We start from the raw sequence: 27,641 nt of genomic DNA on the forward strand, positions 1-27,641 counted from the left end.
TTCTTCCAATCCTTTCTTGCCAAGATCTTGGATACTCCGGCCTTAACTTCCGTTAACATCAAAAGAGCTCATCGCCTTGGCCCGAAGGTCACCAGCAAGCCTAGAGGTGTCATTATGTTATTCCTGCAATTCACTGACCTCCTACAGGTCCTTTCAGCTGCCAAGCTCAAGAAGCAAATTATATGGGAAGGTCATCGCCTCTATCTTTCACAAGATGTCTCCAAAGCAACTGCAGATTGACGGAAGAAGTTTTTGGACATGAGACCTCAACTACGGGCCCTAAATGCTAGATATGGACTATTACATCCTTGTCTCTTCAAGGTCACATATAAAGACAGAACAACCACATATGACGACCCTGCAGCCTTGCAGGCGTTTCTCCAACGGCATCGCCCAGAAGTTATGGATGTATCCGGACCTGGTTGACAAGACTTGCTCCTTCTTCTTGGATTTCGTTGTTTATGATTCTGTTATCTCTCCATCATCGCTGATGTTGTAAATCTTCTACTGTCTCTCCTTCCGATAGTCGTTTTTCACTCTCTTGTATCTCCTATGTAGTTCAACTGTATTTTGCTTCTTTTTTCTGTTCCCTGTGACACGTCTTTCCCTTCAATTGTATATCTCTCTTGTTTCTACAGATATCTCCTCCCTTTCTCCTACCTTGATGTGCCACGTTACTTTCTATATGATGCGTTTTTGGATCCGTGGTATTTGAGGTTTGTTGTCTGCTCTGGATGTCGCCGCCGCTGTCTTCTGGCGCTACCACCCTATCCTCGTTCTTGAGTTTTTCGTTCGTAAGTATGTTCTTCAGTCGTTCATTTCAAACGTGTACTGTCCTCTTGTTGGTTTCTGTTTCTGTCCTTTTTTCTATACTTAATCTTTTACCTCTTGCTTTTTCCTCTCTTTTTTCACTTTCTTTCACCTCCCATTTCCCCTTCTTGCCCCTTCGTCTCTTTGGACTCAATATTATATTCACAGTGGTTCCTTCCTTTTTCTCTTTCCCTTTTCTTTCTCTTTGCTTTTTCTCCTTCCTCCCTCTCTCCTTCCTCAATCCGTTACAATTCTCTCAGTTCTGTCAAGTTATTTTCTCTGCAATAATAAGCATGTTGTTATTAGCTGCTTCTTTTTGCTGTTCCATTCCGTGTTATATCGTGGAACGTTAAAGGTTTAAACAATCCCATTAAGAGGCAAAGGGTTTTATCACATTTAGCGAGACTTGAGTCTGATGTTGCCCTCCTCCAGGAGACCCATCTTTCTGACACGGAGGCTCTGAAACTCAAGCGTTGTTGGGTGGGTCACGTTTTTTGCTCTCCCACAGTTTCTAAGAAAAATGGTGTTGTGATATTATTACATAAAAAGTTAAATGTCTCCTCAATTGCTCACGAATGTGATGTTGATGGTCGATGGGTTATTGTTACACTGCTTAAAGATAATATTCCTATCACTCTTTTAAATGTGTATGCCCCAACTGGTGTGGTAAATAAATCAATTACCAGATCTGAATTTCTATAAATTATCAATATAAATGAAATAATGAACTGAGGAGTCCGTGGTGAGAGAGTAAAAAATGGGTCTTTATTCCGTAACCCGGGTTAATGGAGAACAAACTCCATCACCATGAAAGGATCAGGAGTGGTCTGAGGCTTTATTCACAGAGTACAGTTTTTATAGATTTCACAGTACACTTTCAACTCATGGGGAGGGGCCCTCCTGGTTGCGTCGAAGGAAAAAAAACGTTACAAGTTAGCATTGCTCAAGACGTATATGCAAAAACACACAGATCAGCACATTTTTCAAGAAAGCAACTCGGGTGGATGCTGTCAGAGGAAGAGGGGGCTTGTGTGACTGAAAGATAAGGATGTGGTGAGCGAGTCATGAACAGACAACCTTGGAGAGAACTGAGTTACGTGACATTCTGCGAGGCCCCAGTGGGCCCTTAGCCAGCCGGCCTTGAAGAGATACGAGATAAACTTGCTTTTCTTAGAAAAGAGGAAGATGGTGGGCCCATTTTTTTAGAATCGGCTTAACCACAAAAATGCGTGAAGGTTACTGTCTGAAAACCAGCTGCAGTATGAGGAGATACTTGTACTGGCTGACCCTAGGCAAGCTGACATGAATTCTTAAAATGGATGCTGTGTCCAAAATGGATGCTGTATAGAATTGTTTTAGAGCACAATGAGAAAGGGAAGTTTGCGAGGGGACAGAGCCGGGAGCGCAGTCTTTTAATTTTGATTTCCTCATTCCCTCCTTGTCCCCAAGCTAAACTTACTCATTTCTTTCAGATCACTTCCATAGCCATGAGGCCATCCACATGGGCTTGTAACATAATTTTCTCATTTTCTCTTGCTCTGTTAATTGGCTTTGGGACCAGGCATGTAGCACAGAGACCGCATAGGGCGGGGCCACACTGGACACAGAGACAGCAGGACAATATCACCATCAACACGAGACCTAGTCCAGAAAGTACCTTCCAGCCCCATGCTGACAATATGCCCCACAACCATCCCATTAGTGTCCATGAGCCAGGCTCTTGGTGCAGGTCTGAAGCCATTTTGTACAATTTGGAAATTGCCGCATAAACTGACGGCGAGTTATCAGGTATATATACACAGCAGGAAGAACCTATCAATCTGCATGCACCACCTCGGTCAGCAAGTATGACGTCAAGAACAAGACGATTTTGCAGAGTTACCATCCTTATGGCTGTCTGCTCCTCGGTCAAGTTTCCAAGGGCAGATATGGTCTGATTGATGACAGCCTCCAGAGTCCTGATAAGCCTACGTATTAATTTACTATTTTGTACAGGGCCTATGAAAAAGAAGAATCCCCTATTAAAATCAGTATATTGTTCCCAAGCAGTTTCAGTCTGATCAACCCCTGAGGAATCAATTGCTCTTTTTCTTCGCTTGTGCTGATATAGCTGGAGCTCCTTATGATATGAAGGGGGCGCTATGAAAACTGGTGGGAGGAGAAATGCTATGTAGCATGTGCCACCCCACCCTTGAGGTAACCGAAAGTTGGCTGTGGAGCCACATACAAAATAAGTGTGGCGGGACGCTACAAATGAAGACTTATCCCAATCCACAAAATCTAGTATCGTGGAGCAGTCACTGTGTCCTAATTTCAGGGATTCATTCTTTCTGATACACAGATGGCCTTTAGTAGGTGTTACCAATATAGAGGGAGGACCATTATTCTTTTTGGGCCTGTTGTTTAATATCTGGAATGCTACTGTTTTATTGCCTGTCCGATATTCTTCACTCTCTAAAGCAGAACCTCTAGCTTGGGGGTCCCCCTCTTCATCTGGGTAACAGGCCTTGTTCATGACAGCATTCAAATTTCCCCATGGCCATTCATTTTTACAAGAATTCTTTTCCTCAGGGCAAATCAAGGAAGCGTCCCTGACCACCATTAGGGCATCCCAAGCCTGACATGACCCATTATAGGAGAAGGCTAGGGGAGAGAGAGGCATTCCGCCTTTACTCTGGTGTGCCGGAAGGCGACCACAGACCCAACACTTTGTGGTGTTGCTGACCTGATGTGTATGATGTAACATCTGTATAAAGGTATTATTCTGTAAAGCCAGCCTGTGACTCTGCTCATGGGAGGGTAAAGTGAGGTACGTGTCTTCTGTAGTTGTATTGACATGTCCTTGTTGGTGTGGTGATGGTGTCTTGGAAGGAAAAGCAACATGTAATATCCACCCCACACATGTCAATATAGCACATATCAAAAACAAAACTATCAAAGTCATTATACATCTGCTACGTAACATTTTGCAGTACTTATTTTTCATTATTGCCTTTTTAGTCGGCCCCCAGGCAGTCTGTCCTACCGCAGTAGTCATTGTCTGACCGCTTCACCAGTAGGTCTGTACCAATCTGGACTTAATTGATCAAACTTGAGCTACTTTGGCAGACCGTAATTTAGAACTGTAAGTTTGTTGGGGGGTCGGATCCAAGAGAGGGGGTGAATAGTTTGTGTTATCTTTCTTTTGAACAATGTTCTCAGTATCCCCAAAGTACTTTTTACAATGGCTGGTATGAAGCCATCCTTTCCTTCCTTCAACCTTTACTGCTGTCCGCGTAGTAAGGAGGACCAATTTGGGCTGCTTCCACCTGGGCTCCAAAGGCGATGTCCTATCAAAATTTCGGACCAAGATCCAGTCCCCTGGCTTTATCGCATGCTCTTCGGGATAGGTGTGATCTGGAAAGGCAGCCGCCACCTGTGAACGACAAGAGCGTAGTGCAGACATCATGGCGGCAAGATAATCTGTCAACATATTACTGTCAGTATCTGTGATAGACTTAGGTCTAGGTGTGCCCCACATGTTAGGAGGTCTGCCATAGACTACCTCATAAGGAGATAGACCGGTCCTTGAATGTGCTACCATTCTCATGTAGAAAAGGGCTACCGGCATGGCTGTGACCCAATCTACACCCTTTTCCGCACATATTTTGGCTATTTTTGTCTTCAGTGTCTGATTGTGTCTTTCGACTAAACCTGCTGCTTGTGGGTGCCTGACACAATGGAACTTCCAAGTATATCCTAGCAATAGGGACACTTGTTCCATCAATTTAGAAGAAAAAGGCTGTCCATTGTCAGAGTAAATTATTCGGGGCAACCCATACCTGGGGAAAAATTCCCTGACCAGCTGTTTCGCTGTTGTCTCTGCTGTGTAGTCTGGTACGGCATAGGCTTCTGTCCACCTAGTCAAGGCACATACAACCACTAGCACGTATTTCTGTCCCCTACATCTATCCATTTGTATGTAATCCATTTGTAGGACCTCAAAAGCATGTTCAGGAGGGTGAAATCCACCTTGTTCTACAGACACCCCTTTCCCTGGGTTGAACTGACAACATATCATACACGTTCTGACTTTGTGTTTTGCAGCAGCTCGCAAGTTTTTGTTGTGCCATAATGGTCGTAAGCTGTCTAACATTCCTTTCTCACTGAGGTGTGCTGGGCTATGTGTAGTTTCTATGATTATGGGCACCATTGAATCAGGTAGGAACCACACTCTTTTGTCTCTTGTTACCCACCCCTGTTCAGTCTCTGTCCCTCCCGCTTCAGTCCATTTTTTCTTTTCCTCTGGGGTGGCGTGGGCCTGTATGTCTATGACATCTTTGGAGGGGTCTCTTACTACCAGAACTGTATTCTGTTGAATTGTGTGGGAAATGGCTGCTGTCTGGGCCGTGTGTTTGGCAGTTTGATCTGCAAGATCATTTCCTTTGGAAACATCATCTGTAACTTTGGTGTGGGCTTTGCATTTCAATATTGCTACTGCCGCTGGTAGGTGTATGGCATCCAACAGGTCCTGTATTAAAGGTCCATGTTCTATCTTTGCTCCATGGGAGGTCAGAAAACCTCTTTCTTTCCATAGAGTCCCAAAATTGTGAACGACCCCAAAGGCATACTGCGAATCCGTGTAAATGTTTACTTTCAAATTTTTCGCCCACCTACAAGCCTGTGTGAGGGCTATTAATTCTGCAGCTTGGGCTGAAAGGGTGTCTATTCTGTTTGTTTCTATGACTCTGCTATCAGTGGTTATGGCATAAGCTGCCGTTAACTCTCCTGTACTAGTCCGCATGCATGACCCATCCACAAAGAGAGTAACATCAACATCTGATAGCGGGACATCAGTCAAGTCTGGGTTTGGTGACAATCTCTATCATTCTAATACAGTCGTGTGCACCTTCATCATTTGTGGCATTAGGTAGCAAGGTAGCAGGATTTAATGTGTTACACCTCCTTATCTCTATGTGTGGCTGGAATAATGTCAGCTCATATCCCGTTAATCGGGCTACTGTAAGATGCTGTGTTTGTGTTCTGTTGAGTAGGAGTTCCACTGCGTGTGGTACAAGTACTGTCAGGGGGTGTCCTAGGACAATGGCATCACTTTGTCTGATGGCTAAAGCTGTAGCAGCTACAGATTTCAGGCAGGCAGGTAGGGCCTGTGCTACTGGGTCTAATGTACTTGAAAAGTAGGCACAGGGCCTATTCCTTCCTGTTTGGTCCTGTGTGAGCACTGACAGTGCTGTACCACCTCGTTCTGTTACAAATAGTGTGAAGGATTTGGTGTAATCTTGAGTGGCCAGGACTGGGGCCTGGCACAGTGCTTGCTTTAGTTGCTCAAAGGCCTCTGTATGCTCAGTTGTCCATGGCAAAGATGCCGATAAACCGGCCTCCAAAGTGGTCAGTTGTATCAAAGGTTTGGCCAAATGAGCATACTGAGGAATCCACTGCCTACAATATGATGTTAAGCCAATGAAGGCACATACTTCTTTCTGTGTTGTTGGGTGTGGAATAGTGGCAATTAACTGTATTCGTTCCTGTGTAAGTTGTCTACCATCCTTGGACAACAAGTGCCCAAGGTAGGCCACTTGCTGTGCACAGAACTGTAATTTAGAGGGAGATACTTTGTGTTCCTTGTCTGCAAGAAACAGTAAAACCTGGAGGGAGGCTTTCTCGCACTCTTTTTCTGACTGGCCTGTAACCAGGATGTCGTCAACATATTGGATGAGCGTGGTATTTTCAGGCATCTGGATGCTGTCCAGCTGCCTCTTCAGGGCTTGACTATAGATACTGGGACTTTCTGTAAAGCCCTGTGGAGCTCTCGTAAATCTGAAGCTCCGCCCATTTAACGAGAATCCAAAAAGGTATTGGCTATCCTCATGGATGGGAATACTGAAGAAAGCATTTTTAAGATCTATGACAGGGAAAAAAACAGCTTTGGGGTCTATTGCTGTCAAAAGTGATGTTATGTCAGGTACCACAGGGTATTGTGGCACAACACATTTGTTTAATTCTCGCAGGTCCACTACCAAACGATATACAGGTTCGGCAGTTGGGTCTGTTCGTTTAAGAACTGGAAGAACAGGCGAGTTGCAAGTATTGGAATCTGTCTCTATTACTACCTTGTGTTCAATCAAGTCATTTATTATTTGCAGTAATGCTCGCTCAGCCTGAGGTGGTATTTTATACTGTCTGATTCGTGGCAAAATCACACCTTCCTTTAGTGTAATTTTGTGAGGTGTGATGTCCATACAGCCTACGTCTGTGGGGCTAGTTGCTCACAACGTTGGCGGAATGACTTTAAGTCTGGCATCCAGTTCCTTTTCCAGGAAATGGCCCTTGAAATCTCGCAGGTATAACCTGACACCTTCTGGGGAGCAACATATCACGGCACCCAGTTCTTTCAGTGTCTTAATGCCTAATAGATTTTCGGGGCAGGTCTTTGTTAACACTAGATCTGTAGTACGTGTTAGGGGACCTACTCCTATGGAAACATTTTGTGAGACCTTATTTATTACTGTTTTTCCCGAAAAACCCAAGGAAATACTATGTGAGCCGGAGAAAGGTATCCCTGGGACCTCTGAAGTACTCCAATTTTTGAGACCCCAGAGGTGCTAGGGGTAGCACCCTATGACTTCGAGTACTTCCTGATGTGGTATTATAAAATTCTGCATATCTTGATAATATAACAAAGAACTTGGCAACAGAAGCTGAAATATGAAAAGACATCTTTATTAAACTCAAATGAGTGAGACTACGTCGCACAGAAGCCTTAGCAACTGAATGAGGCAGTCTCCAGAACAGAAACCAGTCTCCTCTTTTATGGAGAATGTTACGCTCTGGGCAACACCGCCCTTCTCTTGCAGTTGGTCATTCACATATTTTACTTCAAAGAACAAGCAGAGTCATGATTACATCCCACATTTCAGTTCAGCCAGCCCGCAATTATTTACCCAGCGAGGCTCAGATCACTCATCAGATATCGATAGGCCCCAATAAACATGAGCATCTCCTGTTTGGGAAACAAGCCATAAAGCAGGAACAGTCAGGTGTGAAAGAGATTAGCTGGAGGCTCGTGTTTAATGTAAAGGCTTTATGGTGTGTCAAGCCCTGATGCTAATCACAGGTGGCCAGAGGACGGGGAACTCGTGAGACCGGACTGACCTGGGGCAGCAGAGCCAAGCTGCCCAGGTCATAGAGAAGTCAAAGGAAGGCACATGTGCTCTAAAGGCTCGTATTTGCTTCATATTATGTAGCCTATGTGAGGGCAACCATAAGATGGCCACCGCTCTAAGATGGAACCCACGTAGTGATGTATAATATCGTATACATAGTGCATTTATAGCTAAAACGTTACACGAAGCACTTGTACATGCCGCATTGACCATTCGCGGTTCGCTAATACCGGGATAGACAGGGGTAGGGCCCTGCCTCCTATGCGGTCCCAAATTTTAAAGTACCACACCTCATCATGGTTTATTGTTGTCCTACTGGCCCCTGTGTCAAGGAGGAATTTTCTGTCTTGCCCCAGAATGTGTGCTTGTACATAGGGGCCACGTTGGTCCACCGTGACAGGAAGCAGGGGCAAGTCTTTTTCTCTCTCTAGGCCCTTATTTCTTTATGGAATCCTGCAGGGTCTTTTTCGTGTGGTGGGACTATCTTTTTCATTTCTAATATCTCTAACTTGGTAAGAGGGGTGTATACATGCACCCGCTCATACTCACCGTCATCACGCAGCCTTGGGTGTACCTCTCTCAGGGGAAAATGTCCCTTGTCATAGGTACCTATACCGGACATTTCAGTTTCGAACTGTACATAACGTTGCCTCAGATCCAGAACCTTAGTAATGAATTCTTCATCCCTTGTGGACCAAAACCCGTCTGCGCAGTCACGCATTAAATGATATATTTTCTTAGGTGGGGGACATGTTTTTTCATATAGTGTTGCCAAATGTTGTAACATGAACATACCTGCTATTCTTTGATCAGACAGGGGGAGGGAGAGGAAGATCTGTCCTACCATATCAGGGTCATATAGTTGGTTCGGGCTATTTCTTTTTCATGTGGGGTGAAAGGCGGGTCGTCCTCGAGCCAGTGCTCCAACGACTGGACAGTGCACTGTAACAGCTTAGTGGAAACGGTATCCGTTCTAGAATTTTTGTACTCAGTTGAGATATGAGGGGGAAGGGGAGGGAATCCGGGACGGCGATGGCTACGGGCTAGTCCCATAACAGGAGTTCTCCCTCCATTTTCTTCCTCACCACTCGTCTCTTCCAAGATGTTTTCCTGTCTGTCCCAATCCTGATGGATGGTATGGATGCCCGATATCAATTGTACTAGTAATTTTTCTATCTGTTCGTGTTTAGTGAACTTGGACCGTTCAAGTGAGTTACTTAGGTCCAACAAATGGTTGGGCGCCTCGCGATTCCGCAGTCCAATATCCTTAAGAAACAGGTCACTGTGAACTGTAACATGGCCTGTTTGGTTGCGACCTTTCTACCTGTTATCATTGTTAATAAGGCCTGTTCATTTTTACCCGTTCAGACGAAATCGTGAACTGCGTCCAATTGGGATTTGCTGTTGGGAAGATTCTGGAGCGTGTCCATGGCCTGTCTCAATCTATGAGATATTATGGCCAGTATACCCTCCCCGGGGCATTCATCATAAGGGCATTCCAAAGGCGGGATATCACTTTTATCCTCTGCCCCGTCTTTAACATCGTCTAGGGGAGGAGCGTGGCCACTTGGCCACCCATCTGTGCTGGTGGTATTCGTTGCGGGGCTTGCCGTTGAACCACGTAAGGCGGGGGACTTTCTATTAAGTAAGAGGACACGAAATCCTCTGAAGGAGTTATTTTTACCTTCGCCATATGCTCTTGGATGGACATCTCCTCTCCAGTTGTTTCAGTGGGCAGAACGGGATAAATTCCCTCAATAAGTGCATTTTTTTCTCTTTCTCTTTGTTCATTAATAACTCTCTCTCCCTCTTCCTGTAATTTCTTTTCTTTAGCCTGGTCTAACATTTTCCTACCTTTTTCAGCCTTCGTCTGTTCCTTCTGGTCCCTCCTATGCGCTTCCTTGCGCCACAATTCATTTGCTTTTTCTTGTGAAGGCCTTACTTTCTTTGTCCACAACTGTTCCTCTACCGTCATAATACATTCCATGTCCCATGTACCTGTAGGGGGCCATCTAAGTCTGGGTTCTAGATGTTTTGTATAATCTGACCACAGTTCCAAAAACATTACCCCTTCAATACCATGTTTAGTATACATGAAATGGCCAGGTGTGTCTCTAGGTGGGACCGGAACGGCCTGCTCTAATAGTTTTTTCTTGGTACTTAAACCCCGCAATTTGGAGAATAAAGGCATTTTAAAGCCTTTTGCCTAAGCCTTATAAATATCAAATCACGAAAACAATATACTTGATATCTTTATACACTGGGGAACCAGTGCAACTTTACCGTGTTCTATCACAGAACCCGTCTTTATACATTCCCAGTAGTACTCACCGAGAAGCAGAACTTGAAGACCTGGTCATCGGACTGGAGCGCTGCGCAGTGGAATGAGGAATAACGGGACTCTGGAAACCTCGGACTCGACAAGTTCACTGGTCGGGCTCTGGGCTGGAACGCTCCGCCACCTTCCTCACCGCCTCGTGTGGATGTTCAGTCTCAGTCTGTCTCCTCCTCGCCATGAGGGAGTCAGCAGGAATACCCCGCCTCTTGTGCACGTGAGAGTCCGTCGAGGGTGTGGAAGGGACAAAGACAGGACCTAGATCTCCGGCGCGTGGGGAAGGGGGGGGCGTCCCTGTTCGGGCGCCATTAAATGTGGTAAATAAATCAATTACCAGATCTGAATTTCTATTATCAATATAAATGAAATAATGAATTGAGGAGTCCGTGGTGAGAGAGTAAAAAATGGGTCTTTATTCAGTAACCCAGGTTAATGGAGAACAAACTCCATCACCATGAAAGGATCAGGAGTGGTCTGAGGCTTTATTCACAGAGTACAGTTTTTATACATTTCACAGTACACTTTCAACTCATGGGGAGGGGCCCTACTGGTTGCGTCGAAGGAAAAAATTTTTTACAAGTTAGCATTGCTCAAGACGTATATGCAAAAACACACAGATCAGCACATTTTTCAAGAAAGCAACTCGGGTGGATGCTGTCAGAGGGAGAGGGGGCTTGTGTGACTGAAAGATAAGGATGTGGTGAGCGAGTCATGAACAGACAACCTTGGAGAGAACGGAGTTACGTGACATTCTGCGAGGCCCCAGTGGGCCCTTGGCCAGCCGGCCTCGAAGAGATACGAGATAAACTTGCTTTTCTTAGAAAAGAGGAAGATGGTGGGCCCATTTTTTTAGAATCGGCTTAACCACAAAAATGCGTGAAGGTTACTGTCTGAAAACCTGCTGCAGTATGAGGAGATACTTGAACTGGCTGACCCTAGGCAAGATGACATGAATTCTTAAAATGGATGCTGTATAGAATTGTTTTAGAGCACAATGAGAAAGGGAGGTTTGCGAGGGGACAGAGCCGGGAGCGCGGTCTTTTAATTTTGATTTCCTCACTGGGATTGACAGATTATTTTGGCCCTCTATTTCAACTAAGCTATCCTCCCTTTCTGGAGATTACATACTTCTTGGGGGAGATTGTAACCAAGTTGTTGATCCCTTCCTCGACCGCCATTCCAATGTTAAATTTGTCCCCTCTAAGATGCATTCTCAATTTGTTAGCACCTTTCAAAATAATGCTTTGGTGGATATCTGGCGATTGTGTAACCCTGATCTTAGGGAATACAGTTTTTACTCCCCTCCACATCAATCACAATCCCGCATTGATCACCTCTTCCTTAGTAAATCCCTTTTCCAGTACGCTATACGCTCTGACATTGGTTCCATCCTAATCTCGGACCATGCTCCGATTCACGTGGACCTTGACTTACTTCCTTTTTCCCCTCACTCTGGCAGATGGCGTTTCAACAACGCTTTGCTCTTGGAACCTACTTTTTGTTCTGAATTTACTGCCTTTGCCACTGAATTTTTCCATTTCAATCATACCCCGGATTCCTCTTTTGTTACTGTTTGGGATTTTTTTAAAGCAGCCTCTAGGGGTTTTATTATTAATTTTGTAGCCCGACGAAAGAATCTTCAAGAAGCCAAGTCCAAACGCATTCTAGCTAATATTAAGACTCTAGAGCTTGATTACCATGCTTCTAAATCTGAGATTTCTCTTAAAAAGCTTATTGATGCGAAAATCTCCTTCAATAGGTTTACAACTGATGCTGCCTCCAATCTTTTGCTGAAATGTAATTCCAGGTATTATGGGGGTAAGAACAAAATGGGGAAACTTTTGGCCAATTACTTAAAGATAAGAAAGGAGCGTACAAAGATTGAGTCCATTAAGACTTCCACTGGGAACTCTTGCTTTAAAGATAAAGACATTCTTTCTGAGTTTGTTAAATTCTATGATAATCTTCATACCCCCGAGCACATCCCGGAGACTACGGATCTTATTTCATATTTTCATTCGCTTCCGTCCCCCCCGGCTTCTCAAGTTGATTTTGCTGCCCTAGAACAGGACATTTCACTTTCTGAAATTTCCCATGCTGTTTCTAAATTGTGCCACGGTAAGTCTCCAGGCCCTGATGGTTTCACTATTGAATTCTACAGCCACTTTGCCTCTCTACTTCTCCCCAAACTATTACTATTATTCCAATCCTTCCTTGCTGCAGGCTCTTCTAGTGGCTCTTTCCAACAGGCTATAATCTGTTTAATTCCCAAAGAAGATAAGGATCACTCGTTATGCAAAAACTACAGACCAATATCCCTGGTTAATACGGATTACAAAGTTCTGGCCAAAATTTTGGCATTGCGCATGGATCCACTTTTACCCGACCTCATTGGCCCTGAACAGTCAGGCTTTGTCAAGGGACGTCTCTCTTCTGACAATTCCCGTGTTTTTCTTAATATACTTAACAAGGCTTCCTCTCTGTCGCTTCCCTTCGCGGCTATTTCTTTAGACGCAGAGAAGGCCTTTGACAGGATCGGGTGGGATTTTATGTTTCAAGCCTTACGCTGGATCGGTTTTTCTTCCAAATTCATCTCTATTATTTCTTTACTTTATTCTCATCCTCAGGCCTCCATTTTTGTCAACGGGATGACCTCGGATTATTTCTCGCTGCACAGGGGAGTGCGACAAGGCTGTCTCGCCTACTTTTTGTTTTAGCCTTGGAACCCTTTCTTACTAAAATTCGTTTGGACAACAGTATTTCTGGTTTTAAATTTGGTTCGCGTCAGGTTAAACTCTCGGTCCATGCTGACAATATTCTTTTTTACTGCTCTGATCCTGTTTCCTCTATTCCCTCTTTTCTCCAGCAGGTGTCTTCCTTCTCCGCGGTCTCTGGTTATCGCCTAAATGCTGATAAATGCGAGATTCTACCTTTAAACCCTATTTGTCAAAAGCATCTTTTTTCCCAAATGGGTTTTTCATGGCAACCGTCTAAGATCAAATATCTGGGTGTTTGGTTCGCTCCTCTCCTGTCTGATACGCTCAAATTAAATTTTGATTATGTCTTCAAGAAAATGGACACGGCTATTCAACGTTGGCGCCCGCTCTTTCTATCCTGGTGGGGTCGGCTCAATTCTATAAAAATGATGTTATCCCCTCTTCTTCTTTATACCATTTCCATGCTTCCAGTACACATCCCAGTTTCCTTCTTTAAACGGATTGATTCCTTGTTGCTGAAATTCTTATGGAATGGCAAGCGGTCTCGGATAGCCTTGACTTCATTGCGCAAGGATAAGGCCCAATCTGGTGTGCGCTTTCCGGATTTCAGAGAATATCACCGAGCTTTTTCTCTGAAACAATCGTCCCGTTGGTTCTCTTCTGTCCTTCCGCACTACCCTCCCCTCTGGTTAAGTATGGAATCTTTCTTTCTGTCCCCCTTTACCTTTCGCAAGTTCTTATCCTTCACGTCTTCTTTAGTTCGCTTTCGTACACCTGTTATTTCTCACTCCCGTACTCTCCTTTTCCCTTACCTATTATCATCTTATCCTTCCCTCCTTTCCATTCGCGAACAACCGATATGGCACAACTCTCTTATCAAAATTCGTAATCGCACCATATTTTGGAAGACATGGCATTCTCGAGGATTGTGTTGGATCTCTCAATTAATCTCCCAAGATACTCCTCTTTCATTCCAAGAACTTCAATCCTCTTTCTCACTGCCCTCTTCTGCTCGATCGCAATATAATGCCCTTCTCCCAGTCTTGATCTTGTATCTTCGCTCTTTAGCACCATCTACCGACATTCCTCTAGACCGCAAAGCCACTTCTTTATTATTGGAGACATCTCCCTCAGCCTCTGCTATTTATAACTCTTTTCGATACTCCACTGACAGACTAAAATCTAAACTCGAGATTGCATGGGAATTAGATCTTTCTCAAGACTGGCCAATACCTTTTTGGGACAAAATATGGGCTAAGCTTCATAAGACCTCTAGAGCTGCTAATACTACCCAAACCTTATACTTTATTTATAACAGAACTTTATGTACTCCACATGCTTTATCCCATTTTTCACCTGACACGTCCCCTATTTGTTGGTCCTGTTCCTGTCCCATTGCAGATCTCAAACACATGCTGTTTGAATGTCCTCCTATTCCCAAATTCTGGCACCTAGTTTGGACGCAAATACAAAAAATATTCCAACTTCAAATCCCCTTTTCCCCTTTACAAGTATTTCTAGGTTCCCTATCACCGTCACTCCCGCAATCCCCTTCCCATTATCTATTACTTGACCTCCTAGTTGCTGTGGCTCTCCATACCATTACTTCTACTTGGAAGCAGGCTGATAATGTCTCCTATCAATCTTGGTGGAATGCAGTTTGCTTCCATCACCGCCTAGATACTAATTACGTATCTCCCGTTTCCCTAGCAATTAAACGTGACCTGCTTTGGCTTCCTCTGGTATCCTATCTCTCCTCCTTTGCTCCAACACACGCCTCTCCAGGTCTTGATACAGTTGAGGTGCTTAAGCCACCATGATAGTCTTGTTTCTTTAATGCCTCTTTGCCATGATATTACGTTCTACTATATTATATTATATGGTATTTTCCTATTTTCCTATAGTAGGTTCTGTTCATGTAATCCGCATGCTTGTTATTTTTGTTTTTAATGAGAGTTTCTATTGAATTGCTTATTCTTTGTATATGCTTATCATGATGATTATACCTTGCTCCCCTCCCTTTTCCTTCCCTTCTTATTTTCTCAATAAACTCAAACTTAAAAAACAAAAAAATATGCAACCATTTGAAAACCTAAAGGATACTGAGATGTCAAGAGTGTGATTTCGCTTGGATCAAAAGTCAGACAGAAATGCATGTGCATACAAACAACAACACATTGCACATGGTCAGATGGAGAGATTTTGATATGAACTTACCTTTGGATGGCATGAGTTGAATATATCTGACCTGAGTGTACAAGTGCATATTTGAGCGGATCAAAAATATGGTATCCACCCAAAGGTGAAATGTATGTTGAGTTTGTGCTATTACACATGCCTGTGTCTGGGAATGCAGTATCCTTAGACTAGGAGGCACACACAAAGGCCTGCCCTCAGAGTAGATGTACAGCTACTACCGCTGGCAGGAGTAAGACAGAGATCATGTGTGAATGCAGCATCATGTTAATTGAACATCACAAGCACACTAGACTATGTAACCCTGTTTCACTGCAGTGGTGAATAATGGCTCACTCACCTATTTAAAAGGTCTCTTGCTGTGTGACACACTCATCCCAGACTAACATCATGTTTTCAGATACATGCATCCATGATAACACCATGTGCTGAACACCTGTGCCTGTGCAAGATATACACAACAAAAAGTCTGCAATCAATTTTCAGTACATGTTAGTTCACAAATGAAGTAGCACAAAGTAACATATTAAATGGACAAGGATAAATGCCAATGTGCAAGAAGGGCCACTGTATACAGGCCCAGATAAATCATGGATCTTTACCTGTTATGGTGATGTTTGCCCACCTACTGTTTGGATGCTTATCACATATGTACTATCACCTGACACTATATCTACAGATGGTCAGAAATTCTATGGTCTTACACCCCTACCATGGCAGTAACGTAACAAACTACTGTTCAACAAATGTTACAGCAAGGTGGAATGAGATAGACTGAACATATATGCTTTCCAATTTCCATTTTGGAGCATGATACAGGTGCTGGTGAGGTGTAGCACATATCCCAGCCAGCATTAACCAAATTCAACATTACAGTGTCAGGGAATCATGTATACAGCAACATATTGTTTCCAAAATACAACATATACTATTGATGTTTAGCATCCTACTATGCTCATACATGCAGCATGTGTTTAACCTTGCTACCAACATGAGTTCAGTGTGAAAGACTATAGGCATGATCAGATATTCATGTTGTTCAACAACTTAAATGGTTTGTGATCCATACATGTACCAGTAGCTATGTGTGTAGTCAGGCTAACCATCCCACACCAACAATCCTTCCTATGATAGATGCGGCATATGTTGTTATGAGGGGTCAAAGTTATTTCTAATCATTGTTTAGAGTAATCACAGCAGACATATGGTATATCAAAGTGTGTTGCTGTAAGTTCATTGTCAGTGTGAATCATTTACTTTGTTTCACCACTTATGCCGCAATTAACCTTTGATATGGCAGCTGTAATCCTGCCTCAAGGATACCTGAGCATCCCTCAGAGTACTCCATATCATACATATGTGAGATAGGGTGACAGAGGAACGATCACACAGAGGCCTTGGGTGATGTAATGATATAGGAGAGAAACTCTATTTGACCATGGTGTTGGACGGTTCATCTTCAGACTGCCTGTATGATGCACATTGCAAGTGCAGAGGTCCACATTGCAAGGAATGGACTATGGCTTGGCAGGTCCGGACAAGATACGAGGAATTCTTCCTCAGTGCAGACAGATTAGGATGGAGTACATGTGGCACATGTCACCAGTCTGCACATGGAAATGCAGTTAAATGCTTTACTCATGGCCTCACAGACCCAGTGTCTTACTTCTGGGAAACAGTCATACCTTGCAGGGGAGTTTTGATTTTGATGCAATGTCAAACAGGTCTGTTTTATGGGAGGTAGATATTAGTCCTGGGCGGTGAACTCCACTCAGTTCACAGAGTTTGCGCAGTTTTCTGCACTCCGTGCTTCGAGGAGCTTGTGCAATGCAGAAAACACCGCTTTGTGTAGTGCAGCAGAGTTTTTTTTTCCCGCATGCGCTTACGAATGGTAAGTTTTTGAACATGAACTGGCGCTCTGGTTGAATTTGTACCCTAGCGGCAGGAACACCAGCACGAACGGCAGTTCACACTGGACTCTGCACCTTGCTGAACTCGCAGAGTTTTTTTGTCACTCGCGGAGTTCTGCAGCAGCAAAACTCTGAGAACTATGCCCAGGGATGGTAGCTATCCACCCTCCATATATGTTTTGACTACCTGGCAGAGAGTCAGTTAATACATCAATGTGTTTTGCCTTGTGAATTTATCACCAATGCTGAGGCACACTACTTGTACTTGCTTGACATAACTCATTTCACATAGGTTAATGGCCACAGAAAAGCCCAGTTGCATGCTGCATAACCAACACCAGAGAGTCCATTTGTGGAGCATGTGTTCAGTCCATATGTCCACAACATCATGCTTGCAACTCAGTCTCAGGATTGATATGGTTACAGGTGTTTTTGTGTTGACACTGTCATATCATATACCTACACTGCCAGCAATTGAGTATGTTTACCTTATTTCTTTAGGAGAAGTATATGTTTATAATATTGTTCATTTATCCTTCCCAATATGTGGTTTTGGTCTTACATGCTGCATGTGATTTTCAGAAAATGTGAGCCTATTATTGCAGACTTCATGTACAATTTCACATTTTGCTGATACATATTTACTTTTCCTCCTCATACAACATGACAGCAGATGAGACAAAGAAACACCACATCCTCCTGCCACATCCTGCACATGGCTAAGGCATACAATAGGATTGCCAAATTGTACGAGGAAGGAAAGGTGGCCAGTACCTGGAAGACAGACAGTCATGATCAAATGGGACCTTCAAAGACAACGGCACATCGGGACATTGTACAACAACTGACCCACAGGCAATTCCAGGAACATCCTCTGGCCAGTTGGCCCAAGCAACACAGGCCATGGTCACTACCTCTGCAGTAGGCTCTATTTTTGAGGTCAGGTACTGAAGGACCTACAGGAACTAAAACTGAGGATGGCTGCCACTGAGTGTTGCAGGAGGCAATGGAGTGGATCAGTGCCCAGATATGACTCTTCCTCTGGCTTTCCCTTTTCTCAGTTGCTCACAAGTTATTTATATGGAATCAGAACTTTGGTACAGTTTAGAATAGGTTTTACATGAGTCTAGTGTAAGGTAGTGTGAGTTAGTTATATATTTTTATAGGGAGTAGATTTTATGTGTGTTTATAGATTTTTTTGTGGATTTGGGTTGATGTATAGTGTTTGTTTTATGAGAAAAAAGTTACAAAATATATAAATATTTGTATAGAATTATATGTTTAAGTAGTGTTAGGATGTGGTTGTTTTCTGTGTTGTGCTGATGTATGTGTAATATGGGGTGGCGGTAGATATTTAAGCTGTCATGTATGTTTAATGGTTAAGAAAGTTTAGGATACCTTACGATAGTTTAGAGATAGAGTTAAGGTTTGTTAGGATAGGCTAGGTAGGCATAGGTAGTTTTAAATAGTTAGAATAGTGTAACATGTTGTTAAGTATAGTTAGTTTAGGTTAGATAGGTGTAGCTATACATAAACATTTTTTCTACTTTGTCATCATTTTTATAATATGATTTGCAAGTATGGAGTATGTTGAGATGTGTTTAGGAGGTAGCAATTTGCCTGAAGTGTTTGTAAATATATGTTACCTTTTGAGAGGCTTATGGACAAGAGTCAGTTTACCTCACAATTGAGTCACTTAAGGACACTTCACCATTCTTTAGACACTGTCATTGGTCCTTTTCATGTGAATTGACGCACAGGCCTGCATAGATAGCCACTTGCTGTAGCACTGTGTGTGTAAGAGATGCTGCATATATAGTAGGGATGGGTCTGTGACTCCAGAGTCCTAATTCCTGGCTGTGCCTGCCACTTATGCACTCAGCCTTGCACCATTGTACTGGTAGGTCATTGTTGTTAGTTGTTTAGGAGGCTGGAATGTGGCCCACTCCTGCCTGGAAACGTCTAGCATCCTTAGAATTGAGTACTTGCTGAGTGGGGTCTTCATGCATGTGAGTTTGTTCAGCTACTTGCTAAGTTAGTAAACCCTTAGTCTGCTATTTCTTATTCCCTTAGGGATGTGTTGCTTGGTTCATGTGTCTGTGACCAGGCTCCTAATATTTGCTCTGTGTGAATATTGTACAATTGATGACATGTGTGATTAAACTCACACTCAATTAATGTGATTACTCTCGGGGCACAGAGACACACAGTCCCTATGTATGCAAGTGTGCTTTACTGCACCATTTATCATTTGACACAGGACTCCAAAGACTTAATAGTTGCAGTTCATCCTTAATGGTATCCATGTTGTAGCACTGTATGATGCTAAACAGAAGGAGTGTGGACATGAATTTATCCATATTGTCAGTGCCTGACTTATGATAGTACGTATAGGATATCTTCATTGTAAGAATTGAGGCTGACATATGTCATATCTGAAAAAGCAAAAGACACACAATTGATGGACGGAATGCAGAACAAGTCAAAACATTCATCCCCAATCAAGAGATCTGGGTTAAATCCATAATTATTTTTCTCACCATGCCACCCCAGTTTAGACCTGGCCATATGCAAATCAGTCTTGACCCTGTGCCTCATGGGAACAGTCCAGCCCGAACTGCCAAGCCACGTCCTCCCTGAACCGGAAACAAGCATCCTAGGACCGGTTTCGGGGTTTCACCCCTCTTCAGCCAGGATAGCTTGGTTCCAGTGGCACAGTGAGCCCAGGACCCACGCCTAGGCTGGCTGAAGAAGGGTGACATACCCTGGAACCGGTCCCAGGATGCTTTTTTCCGGTCCAGGGAGGACCTGGCCTAGAAGTTCAGTCTGGACTGTTACCATGGGGCACAGGGGCAAGACTGACTTGCATATGGCTGGGTCAAAAATGGGGTGCCGCAGTGGGCATAAGAATGATGGATTTAACCCAGATCCTTTGACTGTGGGAGAATGTTTGCATTGTCAGCATTCCGTCCATCATCTGTTTGCTGTAACATATGTCATAACTGAGCAAAGTATCTTTAGATATGTAAACATTTGTTAGTGGCTTACAGAATCCCATTTGTGCAGACATGCAATTGTGTGAATAGTTGGGATTTTTCACTGTGTGCCACTAAAGTTACTGCTGCTTATTGTCTCACCATGATGTTCAATGGTCAAATGAGATTTTTGTGATATTGTGCAAGCCCGAGGATTGGAATGTCATGAGGTCACTGGAGCACCGCATTCTTTCTGTAGGCAGTTGCTCCAGTGCCCCTTCATAGATGGATGTGGAGTATGAATAAACAGGGTCAAGACTGATTTGCATATGGCCAGGGCTAAACTGGGGTGGCATGGTGAGCAAAAGAATGATGGATTTAACCCAGATCTCTTGACTGCGGGTGGATGTTTTGATTTGTTCTGCATTCCGTCCATCCATTGTGAGTATGAATAAACCTCCATTTCTCCATACTACAAGCTGTTTAGTGTCTTCACCACAAAACTGGTGATGATTCGGCACTGATTGGACTCTATCTCTCCATCTTCTGTTAACTATTTGGAAGAAAAACGGCCAGGGGGCAATCTGCCAAGTGCACCTTCAACTGCTTTGACATTGTAATCCACTCATAAGTGGATACTAAAGGTGAGACTTTAATTTTTCTTTTTGCTTCCACATGTTGAGGATTTCAGGAAAAAAGGAAGTGTCACGTCTGTTGCTTAGCAACCGCTTATTTAAAAGACTTGCATGCGCTGTCATTTCTTTATCCCGCTCCCCAGCGCGAGAGTAACTAAGCTCGAGGACCAACTAACGCGCAAGGCGGCTTCCAGCGGGAGCATGTTTAGGCACGTGGCTCCAGCATATAGCGCTACCAAGCGTATTTCCGCTTTAGCTAATTCGAATGCGCTCTGAAAAACGCTTCAGTTTTCAGCCGCGCGCAGTCAAGTTTATATTTCACAAAGGCTGACACTTCAATTGTGCATTAACGATGTTTCATTTATCTAGCTGGAGCTTACCTCTTTCGGCCAGCCGCATCTGCTTTTCAATTTCCAGAGTTGTTGTATGATATCCTGCTCTGCTCTTCCTGCTTCAACAATAGAGTTTAATCTCACCATACTGCCTCCAGTGGTCTTTAGCAGTACTGCATGTTCTAGTTTATGTGTTATGCACAGAGTCATAGTTGATTCCTATCGGTGCACGTCTGTATGTCAGTGATTTGCACATCTATTTGCACTTTGGCAATTTCAAATACTCTGTGCAAACTTTTTAGTCATTTGCAAGCTTTAAACAAAAAAGCATTATACATTTCATATATATATATTCTGTGAAAGTTCATCAGCGATCTACACGCTTTGAGCAGATCCACATTTCAGTGATTTGCACTATTTACACAAAGTACAACTTCTTCAGCTATTTGCACGTTTTGAGCAGATCCAGACTTCATTTAATTGCACATTTTGCACAATGTCATCAGCAATTTACACTTTTTGTTCAATTTAGAAACTATGCAAAGTATTTCACCACCTGCATCATTTTTGCAAGAACCAGGGGAACCTCCTTTAGAATGGAAACTATGGATTTGTTCTTTCAAAGCTTACTTAGTAGCCATAGATGCTACAAAATTCAAACCAGACAGAAAAAAAGGCTTAATGTATTACCATTTTGGAGTTGAAGGTCGACATGTATTTGATCATTTACCTGATTTTGAAAACTTAGACATGTCTGAACTCGATGAATTTGACATTGCCATTTCTCAACCTGATCAATATTTTCAAAAGTTGAAAAATCTTGTTGTGCATAGGTTTACATTCTTTACTAGAGTACAACAACCTTCAGAAAGTATTGACACATATGTTACTGCTCTGAAGGTTTTAGCTGCAGAGTTCACATCACAGTTAATCAGAGATCAACTAGTATTAATAAAGAAAATTCAGGAACTTCTCCTTACTTGTAAAAATCCATCGCTAGACAAAGCTATCGATATAGCTAAAAATATTGAGGGCTCCTGTCAAGATGTAAAATTTTTAGAGGATTCTCTTAATAAAACGGCCATTTCAGGTGCAGTCATTAACAAACCCATTACCAATGTAGAAAACAAAAAGAACAAGAATTAATTTAAACCTAACCCCCAAACGTTCCTAAACACAGAGATTAAGTTGCTTTAGATATGGGTCACCCAATCACGTCTCCACTTTCAAACACTGTCCCGCACATGGACAACAGAGCAAGAAATGGGGGAAAATGGGCCATTTACTAAAAGTGTGTGGGGGAAATATAACAACCCTCAGATTCCACTTCCCTGCTTTCCTAGTCTTGCCACTTACTATTCCTCTGTTTCTATTGACTGTAGCATATTCTCCTGAATTTACCAATGCTTGTTCCTTGTCTGCTTCTCTTATTAATTTCCCCGTGGCTGAAAAACTGTTAACATCCGCCTTGGTGGAGCTATTTTTTATAAAGTTTTGCCTCTTTTTGCTTTTCCGTCTTGCAGCAGATTTACACAGCGCGACTTATCACAGGGAGAGATTAAGGGGCATATTATCAAGAAACGGCGTTAAAATTATTGCTAAAGCGGCGATAATGGGCTTGATATTATGCCACAGAGAATTCCAATAGAATCCCATGTTCTGGTGTGAACCTGGGCTTCTATTGGAATTCTCTGCGGCATATTATCAAGCCCATTATCGCCGCTTTAGCAGCAGTTTTCTGCCGCTAAAGCGGCGATCATTTTAACGCCGTGCCTGATAATATGCCCCTAAGTGATTTTCTCCAATCAGAGGATGTTGCACCTCGGAGGCTCGAACCAGGATCCTCCGTTCTCTATTCAACACCTCTGGCTGCTGCTCCTCATCCTCTCCCGTGATACTTGTTTCCCATGGAATTATTTTATGAACTGTGTAGAGGTACAGATTGTTTACATGCATTCTGGGGACACATCAATTCTTTCTTATTGTTTATTTTTTTCTTTCTTCCCTTTGTTTACTTTTCAGTGTAAATTTTGTCTGGAAATGTGTTCATTTGCACTTGAGGCAGATTATTATGATGTGAGGCTTCATTAAAATCTTCAGCGAAAGCACAGCACCAAGGGGCATATCAGCAACGAGGCGATAGAAAATTATCGCCGCCTTTGCGGCCGTTTTCGGCCGAAAAGCGGCGATAATTTTATCGCCTAATTAGCAAGGTCACGCTAAAGCGTGAAACCTTGCTTTAGCGCACAAAATCTTAACGCCCAGCTTTGCATCTCTAATGAGATGCAAAGTGGGCGTTCCTGACCTAACATGACAGGAGAAATGGCATTTCTCCTATCATCAAGCCCCACGCTATGAAGCATAGCGGCTAGAAAAGTAGCGATAACCCCTGTTTCGCTACTTTCCTTACGCCTGCTTTAGGACTGACTTAGCCATGATATCCTATGGAGGGTGGATATCATGGCTAAGTTTGTGGGGCCCTATCAACAAGCTAACTCCACATTTCGTGAGATTATCGCTGGGTTTCCAGCGATAATCTCACGTTAGGCAGTTAGCGCTAGGATTTTTATCGCTTTTGAGATAAGCGTTGCTAATAGCACGCTATCTCAGCGATAAATATCCACGCTAGTCGCCGATAATTATCCTAGCGCTAAGTGCGCTTAGCGATAATTATCGCCGGTTGTTGTTGATATGCCCCCAAACTCTTCTTTTTTATTAAAATGAGTTTGTCTTTCAATGTGCATTACGCATTACTGACAACCCTTTGTGAGATTGCTTTAGCTTAATTGCAGCTCAAATTTGATCTCACTGTTCCCTTCGATAACCCTCACTGCTTTTAAATGTCACTTTCATCTCATCCCAGCTCTCTTGCGTGTTTGGTGAGAGCATGGGCCGAATCCATCTAGTTTCCGCGCGACGCCGATGTCTTTTTAGCTGTTCCCTCGTGTAACCCTCCCTGCATTCAAATGCCACTTTCAGCGTTTTCCAGCTCTCTTGCATGTTTGGTGAGAGCATGGGCTGAGTCCGTCTAGCTTCGGCATGGCACCGATGATGCTTGGGCTGTATTTCAGTGCATATTTTAGCCTCACTCTTTTCAAATACTCCCTTCATCTTTTCCTGGCTCTCTTCCGCACCGGTAGGATTCGTACCCAGTGCATATATAAATGTTTGAGATGACGTTGTATGATACATTGAATTGTACATAGTCTTTCTTACTCAGTGTAATGTGAGCTTTTATTGATTTCACATAAGGCGAAATCGATGCATTTCCAATACTTATAACTACTTTTAAATATAAAGGGTGGATTTCTTGTGTAAATTCGTCCATGCAGAAAGAGGTTTCTGAACTCACCAAATTAAATAATCCAGTAATTTTACAGGACTGGTTTTTTTCAATCATTTTATACAGCGCGAAATAAACCAGAGACATCGGGTATTAGAGTGCTTTACATGAGCACCAGGGGGCATATCAGCAACACCCGACGATAATTATCGCTCAGTGCTCTTAGCGTGAGAATAATTATCGCCGGGTAACGTGGATTTTTATCGCTGAGATAGCGTGCTATTAGCAACGCTTATCTCCTCAGCGATAAAAATCCTTACGCTAACTGCCTAACGTGAGATTATCGCTGGAAACCCAGCGATAATCTCACGTAGTGTGGCGTTAGCTTGCTGATAGGGACTTACAAACTTAGCCATGATATCCACCTTCCATAGGATATCATGGCTAAGTCAGTCCTGAAGCAGGCGTAAGGAAAGTAGCGATAACAGGGGTTATCGCTACTTTTCCTGCCGCTATGCTTCATAGCGTGGGGCTTGATGATAGGAGAAATGTCGCTTAGCGACATTTCTCCTGTCATGTTAGGTCAGGAACGCCCACTTTGCATCTCATTAGAGATGCATAGCTGGGCGTCAGGAATACCCACGCTAAAGCAAGGTTTCACGCGTTAGTGTGGCTTTGCTAATTAGGCGATAAAATTATCGCTGCTTTTCGGCCGAAAACACAAAAGCGGCGATAATTTTTTATCGCCAGCTTGTAAATATGCCCCCAGTTTAGTTACAGATGGGCAATTTTTTTTTTCTTTTAGGCAATGGGAGATTAAGTGATTTGCCCAGAATCACAGGATTTTGAGCTTTGTTGCCAGACTCGAATCCAGTTTGACCGCTCTAGCGGTAAAGCTACATCCTCTCCCCAAAACTGGTCATCACCCTATGCACATTCCTCAAGTAATGCATGGGAGGTTTGTGGATTAGAGTTTGCCAGATTTTCTGGCTCGGGTTCGCACACTGGCAAAGCCTGCACGCTTCAAGATGGTTTAGGTGGCCTAATACTGGGCTGGGTTTGCTGGCAAACATGCAAAAACGTATCTGGGTAAGCAGAGAGAAGTAGGCATCAAGAAGTTGGTTTGGGCCATGGAGCATGGTGTATGGGTGTTAGTCCATTATCCCATCTACATCCATACCCACGGAGTGCTTTCAGGCAGACATTATTGTTGTGTACATGACAATGTCTGACAAAGCATGCATGCTTTAGAAAACAAACTATATAATGAGAAACAGCAAAACTGAATATTTTATGCAAATTATGGACGAATCTTGCAAGTGCAGCAATTACAATAATTAAAAAATTGCATTGCAGCCTCATAGGTCAAACGTGACAATATTCTACGTGGATTATAACACCTTAGCGCGAAAAAGAGAGATTGTGTCATATCAAATACAGTGAACACTGGAAGGTTTCAAATAAGGTACTATTTCTGCCACAGTTTTGGGCTCGCTGATGCCATAAATAGCTGAAGTGCGGGGGCAGTAGCATGTTACCCCCTGAGACAATGCTAAACGGTTGTTTGTCACTGAAGCTTTAGGGATGTCCTTATTTTGGCTGAAAGTGTGGGCAGTTTTCTTGACATCTCTAACGTTATGACAGCACAGTACAATGACATAGTACAAAGCAAAAACACAACAAAAACAGAATAGGCCAGAATCTAAAAACACAGAAGTAAAACACGACCACAACACAGCACAGTAACACCACACCATGACACCAGAGCACAAAACCACGAACTAAAACAACACATTTTCAGGTTTGCGGTTTGCTTTGTGTTGGCATATTATTGTGTTGTGTTCTGATGGTGTGTTGTGTTGCATTTGTTTGTTTGTTGAGATTTGGTCTTGCTTGTGATGGTGGTATGATTGTGTTGTTTTATTGCACTTCATAGAAGTATTTGATCGAGTTGTTGTACTGCATATGTTAATGTCATTTTTGCATTGTTGTTTTGTTATATTGTGTCGTTATGCTGTATTGCTTTTCTTGTGCTGTTATTCAGGGTCAGGCAGAAAATAGCCCCAGGCACCAAAATAAAAGTGGCTCTCATTACTGAATCAGATACCTAAAAATGTCGTTCATGTTTGCAAAATGGGCAGTTTGCAATATGTAAAGACACCTTGTATATTTGTTTTGCTGTAGGCAAAATTTGTTTAAATATCAAGTAAATAACCAGTAGATACAGGCCCGGCAGAACAAAAAACAAGCCCACAAACAGCCAAAAACACACCCACACACTGACCTGTCCGATAACCAATCTGGCACCATTTTATTGCCCAATAGGCCAGTCTAACTCTGCTTAAATAGTGATATATTTATTGGTATGACTGTACCTGAACTGCTGTCCATCTTGGAAAATATGAACACATATTATTGTTACAAATCACTACCTCCTGAAATATGCTTACATAGTGTTAATTATTACCAAAGGAATGTCGGAGCCAGCCAAACATGTTTTGTGATCCTGCCCCTATGACTGTCTCAAAGGAGACTAGAAGAGAGTTTCACTGTGAAGCAGAGTTTGAAAATAGGAAAGGTGCATTGATTGTTATTTACTCGGTGTGAGTACAGAAGGAATAACTGCATCTCAAACCTCAGAGGGTGCTGGGGTATAAAGAAGCAAAACAGAGAGAATTGCACGTGCGTCATCTCCTATAGAGCATAAATCCAGCCACAAAGGAAACTCACTTCGAAAGAACACATTTTATTTTTCCTTTGCAGCAAAGTGTGACATTTTATGATTTAAGATGCACCAGCCACATAACAATTATGAATCATTTCAAAAGTAATTTGCATGAAATACTGCGAGAGGTTAGCTCATTTTACAGGATAATATGAAACACTTTATCTGATCTTTATTTTTCCTGCATACCCCACTGCAGACGTTTAGGAGGAAATAAAACATGTTCGTCTTGCTGTTCATATGTTCTGTTTCCTAGACGATGTTTACTTTCAGAAGCACAGTAAAGGCTCAAGGACAAATATATTAAGCGAAAGGATCATGTTTCTTTTTTTTTTTGGCTCATTCGCATTTTGAGTGTAGCTCCTTTGGCACAGTAAAGAAAGTTAGCAATTTTCACAAACAAATCTATTCTCAAACAATTGTGTTATTAAATTGAACCTATAACTAGCAATGAATAAGAAATGCAGCCTATCGCTGGATAATTTCAGTAGATGAGGGGACATAACGCACAACATTTTCGGCTGGGGCTTTTACATTTCTTGGTGACAGGTAAGTCACTG

This window comes from Triturus cristatus, chromosome 2_2, assembly GCF_964204655.1.
Source record: "Triturus cristatus chromosome 2_2, aTriCri1.1, whole genome shotgun sequence".
In the NCBI taxonomy this organism is placed as follows: Eukaryota; Metazoa; Chordata; class Amphibia; order Caudata; family Salamandridae; genus Triturus; species Triturus cristatus.